Here is a 12037-nt window from a genome sequence, read left to right as displayed (position 1 = left end):
TCTACGTGGTGACCTTGGCAAGCGTACAAAGTGTTTATTATATTGATTTGGGACTTGGGGAGGTAGGTAGAAAGATTCTGAATTTATTTTATGTGTTTCTAATTTACACTTCTATATGATTGTACATGAGGTCCTTGGGTGACTGAATCAATATAAAAGCCAAGGACTGACCCTGAACTTTTCTTCTCATCACTTTTGTCCTCGATTCCCCAAGTGACAGTTAATTTAAATGGAGACATTTCAGTAGCTGGATTCTAGGGTCAAGTAGGTAGGAATAGAATGGAGTCAAGGTATTGACTTTGAATGGGCAGTTTTCTAATAACTTAGGAGTCCAAAAGTGAAGCGGGTTGTCTAAAAATGTCCACTTACAGGAATGGTTGAAAGAGTTGCTGGTTGTACATATGCTAAGTTTGGGGTCTTGGTAGTTCCAAACTCAGACAGCTATTAGGATTATTTTACTTCTTTGAATCAAGTCTTCATGTGCTGTCTGGTAATGTACCCCCGCCAGCTGGATGACCTGTAAGGAACTGTTCCAGGGCAGAAGTCCTCACACTTAAAGTGCCTAAGAATCACTTAGAAGGTACAATTTTCTCTGTGTCTTTTAAATTTATTTCTCTTGATTATAAAATTAACACATAAATCTGCTTTTGAGAGAGGCAAAAAAGTATAAAGGAACAGAGAAATACTTTATATGAAATTAACCAGGCATAGCTATTATTTTGTCACATTTTCTTTCTACAATATCATCAGTAATCCTGCTAAAACCAACACAAATGGGATTATATATTTTATATATTATGAAATTTCTAGCAAATATAAATAACCATTTATTCTGCTTATTAATTTTTTACCCTTTATATTATCATTTTCACTTTCTCTTTATTCTTTTACCCTTTTAGAGCAGTGTTTTTAACCTTGACTGCAATTAGAATCAACAGGGCAGTTTTACTGAAAATACTGATGCCCAAGCCTAAGGCCCAGGTCAGATACAACACGATCTGGAAAAACTATGGGCATTAAAAAAAAAAGTCTTGGGAGTAACAACTTTGTGCGCACCTCCGGGCTCAGCGTGGCACAGATTCATTGCCTCCGAACATCCATCTGTCCATTTGGTCATCCAGCTGGAAAGGGCTCCAGCCACCCGAGGGCAGCCGCCAACCAGGGCCCCGCGACCAGGAGAGCCGAAAGCGCTGCTGACCCTCGCGGGCCCGGGCAAGGGACACCACCATGCAGATGTGCGCCGGGGCCTGGGGGTTGCGTCTGGGTTGCGGAGTCCGAGGCGGCCGCCGCCTGGCTGGGGGCACGGGGCCCCGGTTGAGCTCCGCGGGGCCGCTACAGCAGTAGCAGCGGGGATAGCGGTGCGGCTGGGCTCGCGCCTCCTGCAGCGCCTCCTGCCCAGACACGACGACTTTGCTCGGAGGCATATCGACCCCGGGGACAAAGACCAGAGGAGATGTTATTGGCCCTGGGGTGGGCGAGAGTAGATGAACTGATCGAAAAGAACATCCCTGCCAGCATCCGCTTGAAAAGACCCTTGAAAATGGATGAGCCTGTCTGTGGAAATGATATCCTTACAACTCTGCATGCTATTTCCAGCAAGAACCAGATCTGGAGATTGTATATTGGCATGGGCTATTATAACTGCTCAGTGCTACAATTTTGTCTAACTTAACTGGAGAACTCAAGGTGGATCACCCAGTATACTCAGTACCAGCCAGAGGTGTCTCAGAGGAGAGAGGACAGTTTACTCAACTACCAGACCATGGTGTGTGACATCACAGGTATGGGCATAGTTAAGGCATCCTGCTGGATGAGGCCACCGTGGGTGCAGAGGCAATGCAGCTCTGCCACAGACACAACAAGAGGAGGAAGTTTTTTGTTGACCCCCGTTGCCATCTACAGACAATAGCTGTCGTCCAGACTCAAGCCAAGTATGCTGGAGTCCTCATTGAACTGAAGTTACCCCATGAAATGGACTTCAGCGGAAAAGATGTCAGTGGAGTGCTGTTCTAGTACTTGGACACTGAGGGGAAAGTGGAAGACTTCACAGAACTTGTGGAGAGTGCCCATCAGGCCGGGAACTTGGCCTGCTGCACTGCTGACCTTTTAGCTCTGTGTAGCCTGAGGCCTCCTGGAGTATTGGGGGAAGACATTGCCCTGGGCAGCTCACAGAGATTAGAGTGTCACTAGGCTATAGCAGACCACATGCCTTTTTAGCTGTCAGAGAAAACTTGGTGAGGATGATACCTGGAAGAATGGTGGGAGTAACAAGAGATGCCAGCGGAAAAGAAGTGTATCCTCTTGCTCTTCAAACCAGGGAGCAACACATCCAGAAAGACAAGGCTATCAGCAACATCTGTGCAGCTCAGGCTCTCTCGGCGAATATGGCTACAATGTGCGCAATCTACCATGGGTCCCGTGGGCTGGAACATATTGCTAGGAGGGTACATAATGCCACGTTGATTTTGTCTGAACATCTCAAGTGAGCAGGGCACCAACTCCAGCACGACTTGTTCTTTGACACTTTGAAGATTCAGTGTGACTGCTCAGTGAATGAGGTTTTGGGCAGGGCTGCTCAGTGGCAAATAAATATTTAGCTCATTGAGGATGGCACATCTGGTATTTCTCTTAATGAAACAGTCAATGAAAAAGATCTGGACGACTTGTTGTGGATCTTTGGCTGTGAGTCGTCTGCAGAGCTGGTTGCTGAAAGCATGGGTGAGGAGCGGAGAGTTATCCTAGGGTGTGCCTTCAAGAGAACTAGCCCATTCCTCACACATCAAGTGTTCCACAGTTATCACTCAGAAACAAATATTGTCTGATATATGAAGAGATTGGAAAACAAAGACCTTTACCTTGTTCATAGCATGATTCCCCTGGGGTCCTGTACCATGAAGCTCAACAGTTCATCAGAACTCGTGCCTATCACATGGAAAGAATTTGCAAACATCCACCCCTTTGTGCCTCTGGATCAAGATCCAAGGGACCAGCAACTCATCTGAGAACTTGAGAAGGATTTGTGTGAACTCACCGGCTGTGACCGAATCTCTTTCCAGCCTAACAGCAGAGCCCAGGGGGAATATGCCGGGCTGGTCACTATCCGAGCCTACTTAGATGGGAAAGGAGAGAGACACATTCCAAAATCCGCACATGGGACCAATTCTGCAAGTGCCCACATGGCAGGCATGAAGATTCAGCCTGTGGAAGTAAATAAATATGGAAATATCGATGCAGCTCACTTCAAGGCTATGGTAGATAAACACAAGGAGAACCTGGCAGCAATCATGATAACATATTCATCCACCAGTGGAGTGTTTGAAGAGACCGTCAGAGATGTGTGTGAACTGATCCACCAACATGGAGGACAGATCTACCTGGACAGGGCAAATATGACCATTCATGTGGAATCTGTTGTCCTGGAGACTTTGGGTCTGATGTCTCACACGTAAATCTTCACAAGACTTTCTGCATTCCCCCTGGAGGAGGCAGCCCTGGCATGGGGCCCATCGGAGTGAAGAAGCATTTTCTCCCTTTTCTGCCTAATCATCCCATCATTGCAGCAAAGCCAAGTGAAGATGCCCAGCCTTTGGGTACTGTCAGCGCAGCCCCGTGGGGCTCCAGTTCCATCTTGCCCATTTCATGGGATTATATTAAGATGATGGGAGGCAAGGGCCTTAAACAGGCCACAGAAATTGCTATAATAAATGCCAACTACATAGCCAAGAGATTAGAAAAACACTACAGAGTCCTTTTCCAGTGTGCAAGAGGTTACGTGGCTCATGAATTTATTTTGGATATAAGACCCTTCAAAAAGTCTGCAAATATGGAGGCCGTGGATGTGGCCAAGAGGCTTTAGGATTATGGATTTCATGCCCCTGCCATGTCCTGGCCAGTGGCAGGCACTCTCATGATTGAGGCCACTGAGTCAGAAGACAAGGCAGAGTTGGATAGATTCTGTGACGCCAGGATCAGCATTCGGCAGGAAATCGCCGACATCGAGGAAGGCCGCATCAACCCCAGGGTCAATCCACTGAGGAGGTCTCCACACTCCTTGTCCTGTTTCATGTCCTCCCACTGGGATCGACGACATTCCAGAGAGGTGGCAGCATTCCCACCCCCCTTGATGAAACCAGAGAACAAATTCTGGCCAATCATCACCTGGATTGATGATGTCTGTGGAGATCAGCACATGGTTTGTACCTGTCCACCCATGGTTGTTTATGAGTTCCCATTTTCTTTTTTTTCTTTTTTTTAATAAACAACGGAAATTTATTTCTTACAGTTCTGAAGGCTGGAAGTCCAAGATCAGGGTGCTGACATGGTGATGTGAGAGCCCACTTCCAGTTTGCAGACTTCTAATTGTACCCTCACATGGCCAAGAGGGGAGGGATCTCTCTGTAGCCTCTTTTGTAAGGGCATTAATCCCATTTATGAGGGTTTCACCCTCGTGACCTAGTCACCTCCCAAGGGCCCCATCTCCTAATACAATCATCTTAGGGGTTAGGATTTCCACTTTTGGATTTTGAGGGGCACGAACATTCAGACCATAGCAGTGACCAAATGAAATAAAGCTAGAAAGGATTTATAGTGATTACCTCTAGGGAGTTCAGTGAAAATCATGTATGTTTTTCCAGTGGGATAGGAGAGAGGATACGTATACTTCTCATTTGTAGTTCATTTCATCTTGTAGTTTGATTTTTTTTTAACCATGTACATGTTGTTCTACTTTGATAGTTTAAATTAAGTGGTTGGGAAAAAAGCACTTTAGTGTAACTGCCTCCTCCCATTACAAACCCTGAGACCCACAATTCCTAACTGCAACCCTTTTTTTTCCCTCCTTAAAGGAAGATTTAAGTTCTTCAGCAACAGGCTAAGAACTAACACCTTAATAAATGAGTTACAAGGTATTAGGTGAAACCAACTGAAATTTTGACCAATGAAGATAGAAGTTTCATATCATTCAAATTAATATATGCTTTTTTCACTGAAAAAGTGCAAGTGAAGCCAGAACTGTAATTATAGCCTGTTATGCACCATACATTTAGTTTTTTATATTGATTTTCTACTTAATTTAATTAAAAAATTGTTTTAAACCCCACAGAGCTCTGTCAAAAACACAAAACTATTTTCAATTATAGAAAGGGCTAAGCCATCAGTCTCCAGAGAATTTTGGTTTACTTCTTCTAAAAATTAATTTTTATTGGAGTATGGTTGCTTTGTTTACTTTTGTTTGATATGTCTCTTACAAAGCAACCTGCTAATTTAACTCAAAGTTGAAACTAAGAAGATGTCACATGAAGCCATCTATTAAATATTCAGGCCCCTTGTACATGTAATATGCTGAAGTAATACATCCTGCAATTTTTCTATTTATTTCTTTCATGAAGAACTCTAACCAAAGAGGGGCCAGGAAGAATTTCCTTATACAAGGGCAAAGTAGACTTAAGAACAATGTCTTATACTTAATCATTGTTTTTCAGCAAACCTTGAAAGTATCTGAATCTCAAAAGTTAGCCCTAGGCCTTTTTTTTTTTTTTTAAATAAAACTCAATGCTCCTCCCAAATTTGAGGTATTTGATTCCTAATTGAGAATCCTTCTTGAGTATTTTCATCCTATACCTGACAGTTTATTCCTGATTGTTACTATGAAGGACTAAAAGCTGTAGAGGATGTGTAGTTTCAAATTATAGTTCTTGATATTATCGTAGGGTAAGCATGTTGCTCATAGACACCTAGATCTCTAGGGAAGGGACTCTTAAGATCAGCTGGTCTGTTCACAAATGAGGAAACTGAGGCCTAAAGAGACTGAGAAATTTAGTCTACACAGAAAGTTAATGCTATACATAAAGTGGCAAGAGTGTTCAGCTCCTGGTGAGAACTTCTTTCTGTCACACTGTGCTGTTTCCTTAACTCAGAAATTCACCATCAAAAATATCCAGGTTTTTTTTTTTAATGAAACTAGTTAAAAGTGGACTTTTGTAAACCTAGAAAATCATGATTCTCCAGATATGAGTTGCCATTTTCTGAACAGAAGAGGGCCTCTTCTTAGTCTTCTCTCCTTAAGTTCAAGGGACTGATCTGATGTGCTTTGGAGTGTCATTTTCCACCACAGACTCAAATAGGGGTTTTTTATACTGTGTATATTTTTGTAATCTCTCTCAAGGTAAATGTAAATACAACTAACAGAGTGAGTGGCAGCTCATCGTTGGAAGATTGGTTTGCGTTGGTGCCTCTGCTTTCACATGTAGCAGTTGATGTTCAAGTTGCCTTGATTGGGACCATTTAGCTTTTGCATAGAAAATTCGGGGTGTGATAGTAACTTTAACGTCAATGTAGCAGGTTTGCAGACATTACAGAGGCTATACTGGAGATCTGATAGACATATTTTTATTCCAAATAAGTCTTTGTGGACTGTGCCACCTGTGGGAAATCCCAGGGCAAATGTTTACATTTTGTATACACTGAAGAAATCTTTTTCCTCCTACTAATTTGCCTAATCCATAATAGCATTTCTGAGTGTTTTCCTTTTTCCATGTGTATAGTTTTTTAAATCTGCAATTAATAATATTCTAAGAAAGCATTGCAACTTGAAAAAAAGTCTTCTTATTTTGAAATAATTTTAGTCTTATAGAAGAGTTACAAAAATAGCACAAGGAGTCCCTATTACCTTTTACCCAGCTTTGCCTAATGTAACGTCTTACATAATCATGGTACCATTATCAAAACTAAGAAATCAACATTGTATAAATACCACTTAAATGACAGACTTTGTTTGGACTTCACCAGTTTTTTCCACTAATATGTCTTTTTCTGTTCCAAAACCTAATCCAGGATCCCACGTGGCATTTAGTAATGTCTTTCATTAGTCTTCTCCAATCTGTGACGCTTCCTCAGTCTTTCCTTAGCTTTCATGACTTTAGTTTGAAGAGCTCTGGTCAGGTTTTATGGAGAATGTTCCTCAATTTGGGGTTATCTGATATTATCGCAAGATTAGATGGCATGGACAAAAATACCACAGAGGTAATGTACCCTTCACAGTGTATCAATATATTTTATTACTGGTTATATGAACATTGATAACTTGGTTAAGGTGGTGTCCGCCAGTTTTGAGCACTGTAAATTGCTATTCCTTCTCTATAGTTCATAAATATTTAGGGTAAGATACACTGAGACTATACAACTAGATCATGTTTCTCTTTAAACTTTAAACTAATTTTAGTATTCCATGGGTCTTGCCTGTAGCAATTGTTACTGTGATATTCTAATGGTGATTTTCTATTTCTCTCTTCTTTCTATATTAATGGGAATGCTTTTGTAAAGAAGGGATTCAATACTCCGTCTCCCTCTTGTATGTATTTAATTATTTGTTTGTATCAGCATGGAATCATGAATATTTATTTTATTCTTCATGTTATAATCCAATAGTTATTTTTTAACATCTTTATTGGAGTATAATTGCTTTACAATGGTGTGTTAGTTTCTGCTTTATAACAAAGTGAATCAGCTATACATATACATATATCCCCATATCCCCTCCCTCTTGCATCTCCCTCCCACCGTCCCTATCACACCCCTCTGGGTGGTCACAAAGCACCGAGCTGATCTCCCTGTGCTATGCAGCTGCTTCCCACTAGCTATCTATTTTACATTTGGTAGTGTATATATGTCCATGTCATTCTCTCACTTTGTCCCATCTTACCCTTCCCCCTCCCCGTGTCCTCAAGTCCATTCCCTACATGTGTGTCTTTATTCCTGTCCTGCTCCTAGGTTCTTCAAAACCAATTTTTTTTTTTATATTCCATATATATGTGTTAGCATATGGTATTTGTTTTTCTCTTTCTGACTTACTTCACTCTGTATGACAGACTCTAGGTCCATCCACCTCACTACAAAATAACTCAATTTTGTTTCTTTTTATGGCCGAGTAATATTCTATTGTATATATATGCCATGTCTTCTTTATCCATTCAGCTGCCGCTGGACACTTAGGTTGCTTCCATGTCCTGGCTATTGTAAATAGAGCTGCAATGAACATTGTGGTACTTGACTCTTTTAGAATTATGATTTTCTCAGGTTATATGCCTAGTAGTGGGATTGCTAGGTCGTATGGTAGTTCTATTTTTAGATTTTAAGGAACCTCCATAGTGTTCTCCATAGTGGCTGCATCAATTTACATTCCCACCAACAGTTCAAGAGGGTTCCCTTTTCTCCACACCCTGTCCAGCATTTATTGTTTGTAGAATTTTTGATGATGGCCATTCTGACTGGTGTGAGGTGAAACCTCATTGTAGTTTTGATTTGCATTTCTCTAATAATTAGTGATGTTGAGCATCCTATCATGTGTTTATTGACAATCTGTATATCTTCTTTGGAGAAATGTCTATTTAGGTCTTCTGCCCATTTTTGGTTTGGGTTGTTTGTTTTTTGGATATTGAGCTGCATGAGCTCCTTGTATATTTTGGGGATTAATCCTTTGTCAGTAGTTTCATTTGCAAATATTTTCTCCCATTCTGAGGGCTGTCTTTTCATCTTGTTTATGGTTTCCTTTGCTGTGCAAAAGCTTTTAAGTTTCATTAGGTCCCATTTGTTTATTATTTTATTTTTTATTTTAGAGTGTTCTGCCAAGGATTTTCTCTAAGAGTTTTATAGTGTCTGGCCCTACATTTAGGTCTTTAATCCATTTTGAGTTTATTTTTCTGTATGGTGTTAGGGAGTGTTCTAATTTCATTCTTTTACATGTAGCTGTCCAGTTTTCCCAGCACCACTTATTGAAGAGGCTGTCTTTTCTCCATTGTATATTCTTGCTTCCTTTATCAAAAATAAGGTGACCATATGTACGTGGGTTTATCTCTGGGCTTTCTATCCTTTTCCATTGATCTATATTTCTGTATTTGTGCAAATACCATACTGTCTTGATTACTGTAGCTTTGTAGTATAGTCTGAAGTCAGGAAGTCTGATTCCTCCAGCTCCATTTTTCTTTCTCAGGATTGCTTTGGCTATTCGGGGTCTTTTGTGTTTCCATTCAAATTGTGAAATTTTTTGTTCTAGTTATGGGAAAAATGTCATTGGTATTTTGATAGGAATTGCATTGAATCTGTAGATTACTTTGGGTAGTATATGCATTTTCACAATGTTGATTCTTCCAATCCAAGAACATGCTATATGTCTCCATCTGTTTGTATCATCTTTAATTTCTTTCATCAGTGTCTTATAGTTTTCTGCATACACGTCTTTTGTCTCCTTAGGTAGGTTTATTCCTAGGTATTTTATTCTTTTCGTTGCAGTGGTAAATGGGAGTGTTTCCTTAATTTCTCTTTCAGATTTTTCATCATTAGTGTATAGGAATGCAAGAGATTTGTGTGCATTAATTTTGTATCCTGCTACTTTACCCAATTCATTGATTAGCTCTAATAGTTTTCTGGTAGCATCTTTAGGACTCTTTATGTATAGTATCATGTCATCTGCAAACAGTGACAGCTTTACTTCTTCTTTTCCGATTTGGATTCCTTTTATTTCTTTTTCTTCTCTGATTGCTGTGGCTAAAACTTCCAAAACTATGTTGAATAATAGTGGTGAGAGTGGGTAACCTTGTCTTGTTCCTGATCTTAGTGTCTCAAATGCTCATGGAACATTCTCCATGGTAGATCATATCTTGGGTCACAAATAAATCCTTGATAAATTTAAGAAAATTGAAATCATATCAAGTATCTTTTCCAACCAAAATGCTATGAGACTACATATCAATTACAGGAAAAAATCTGTAAAAAATACAAGCACATGGAGGCTAAACAATACACTACTTAATAACCAAGAGATTACTGACAAAATCAAAGAGTAAATCAAAAAATACCTAGAAACAAATGACAATGAAAACACGATGACCTGAAACCTATAGGATGCAGCAAAAGCAGTTCTAAGAGGGAAGTTTATAGCAATACAATCCTACCATAGGAACAAGAAACATCTCAATTACCAACCTAACCTTACACCTAAAGCAATTAGAGAGAGAAGAACAAAAAAAACCCCAGAGTTAGCAGAAGGAAAGAAATCATAAAGATCAGATCAGAAATAAATGAAAAAGAAACGAAGGAAACAATAGCAAAGATCAATAAAACTAAAAGCTGTTTCTTTGAGGAGATAAACAAAGTTTTCTTTTTTCTTTTGTCCTACCCAGGTACGTGGGGAGTTTCCTGTCTTTTGAGAAGTCTGAAGTCTTCTGCCAGCGTTTGGTAGGTGTTCTGTAGGAGTTGTTCCACATGTAGATGTATTTCTGATGTATCTGTGGGGAGGAAGGTGATCTCCATGTCTTACTCCTCTGCCATCTTGAAGGTCTCTCCCCCAGTAGTTATTTATAGGGATGATCAAATTGCTCCAGAGTTGATGATTGTCAACTCTTTTAGGTTGGGTCCACCATACTTTTCAAATGGCGCCATCATTCATTCATCCATTTATTCTTTCGTTTATTCATGTATTTATTTATCCTGGCATCATATGATACTTCCAGCTTATACCACAGCCCTGGAATGAAGCACTTCTCCAAGGAGCTCTGGTTCCGTTTATTGGAGAATGGTATTAAGAAACAAAGATGTGTGCTAGGTGTTATTGCTAATGGATGTCACTGCTTCTAGGTCCCTTCGGAGGACAGAGCTAGAAAAAATATATATATTATATATATATATATATATATATATATAGACACATACACACATATATATATTTGATCTTAAAACATGAATATACATAGGTATATTTATATATATTTCATATCTGTAACAATATGCGTATATAATTAAAGAACCAAAAAGCAAAACATAAGTTCATACAGGTATCTCCAACTCCAACCAGCACCACAGGTTTTGTTTCAGCATTCTCCTTTTATTTCTGTCCTCTTACTTCCCCTTTATTTTACCTTCTTTATCTTAGGGTAAGAAAATTGGCTCTCATTATGTCATATATTTATCTGTTCAACTTTAGCACAAATAAAAAGCAGTTTCAGAATTGATAATCAGTACTCCTGTTGGAAATAAATTTATCAGCTAGATCACAGTGTTTGTGTAGAGCTCTTTTTATTCAGAACTTTTGCTCAGCTTTTTTTAAGAGTGTTTGTCTTCTTAGAGTTCTTAATGTATTCTGGATAAAGATTCTTTATTAGATATGTGCTTTGTAAAAACTTTTTTCATCTGTGTCTATCTTTTCGTTCTCTTAACAGTCTTTACTGTACAATTGTTTTTAATTTTGAAAGTCCCATTTATTATTATTTCTATTATTATCATTGTTTTTCTGTTGTTATTTATGGATTATGTTTTGGCATTGTATCTAAAAAGAAAAAAATGTGCCAAACCAAATTCATGCAGATTTTTCTCCTATGTTTTATTCTAGAAGTTAGAAGATTTATCGTCTTACATTTTACATTTATATTTATGATCCATTTTAAGTTAATTTTTATAAAAGGTGTGAAGAATACATCAACATTGATTTTTAAAAAAATTTTGCATATATAGAACACTTCCTAACACCATACAGAAAAATAAATTCAAAATGGATTAAAGACCTAAATGTAAGGCCAGACACTACAACACTCTTAAAGGAAAACATAGGCAGAACACTCTTTGATGTAAATCGCACCAAGAGCTTTTTTGATCCACTTCCTAGAGTAATGAAAATAAAAACAAAAATAAACAAATGGGATCTAATTAAACTTAAAAGCTTTGGCACAGCAAAGGAAACCGTAAACAAAACAAAAAGACAACCTGCAGAATGGGAGAAAATATTTGCAAACTAAACAACTGACAAAAGATTAATCTCCAAAATATACAAACAGCTCATGCAGTTTAATATCAAAAAAAACCCCAGATAACCCAATCAAAATATGGGTTGAAGATATAAATAGACATTTCTCCAAAGAAGACATACAGATGGCCAAAAAGCACATGAAAAGATGCTCAACATCACTAATTATTAGAGAAATGCAAATCAAAACTACAATGAGGTATCACCTCACACTGTTCAGAATGGCCATCATCAAAAAATCTACAA

At 38.9% G+C, this 12037-nt stretch overlaps 1 pseudogene; it reads left to right on the top strand.

Annotated features, from left to right (window-relative positions):
* Window positions 1–1227: 1227 nt before the first annotated feature.
* Window positions 1228–6049, top strand: LOC118894762 (annotated as a pseudogene).
* The last annotated feature ends 5988 nt before the right edge of the window (window positions 6050–12037 follow it).

Source organism: Balaenoptera musculus, chromosome 4 (assembly GCF_009873245.2).
Source record: "Balaenoptera musculus isolate JJ_BM4_2016_0621 chromosome 4, mBalMus1.pri.v3, whole genome shotgun sequence".
Lineage (NCBI taxonomy): Eukaryota > Metazoa > Chordata > Mammalia > Artiodactyla > Balaenopteridae > Balaenoptera > Balaenoptera musculus.
Note: the sequence above shows the minus strand (reverse complement) of the source record. Positions and strands in the feature narration are given on the sequence as shown.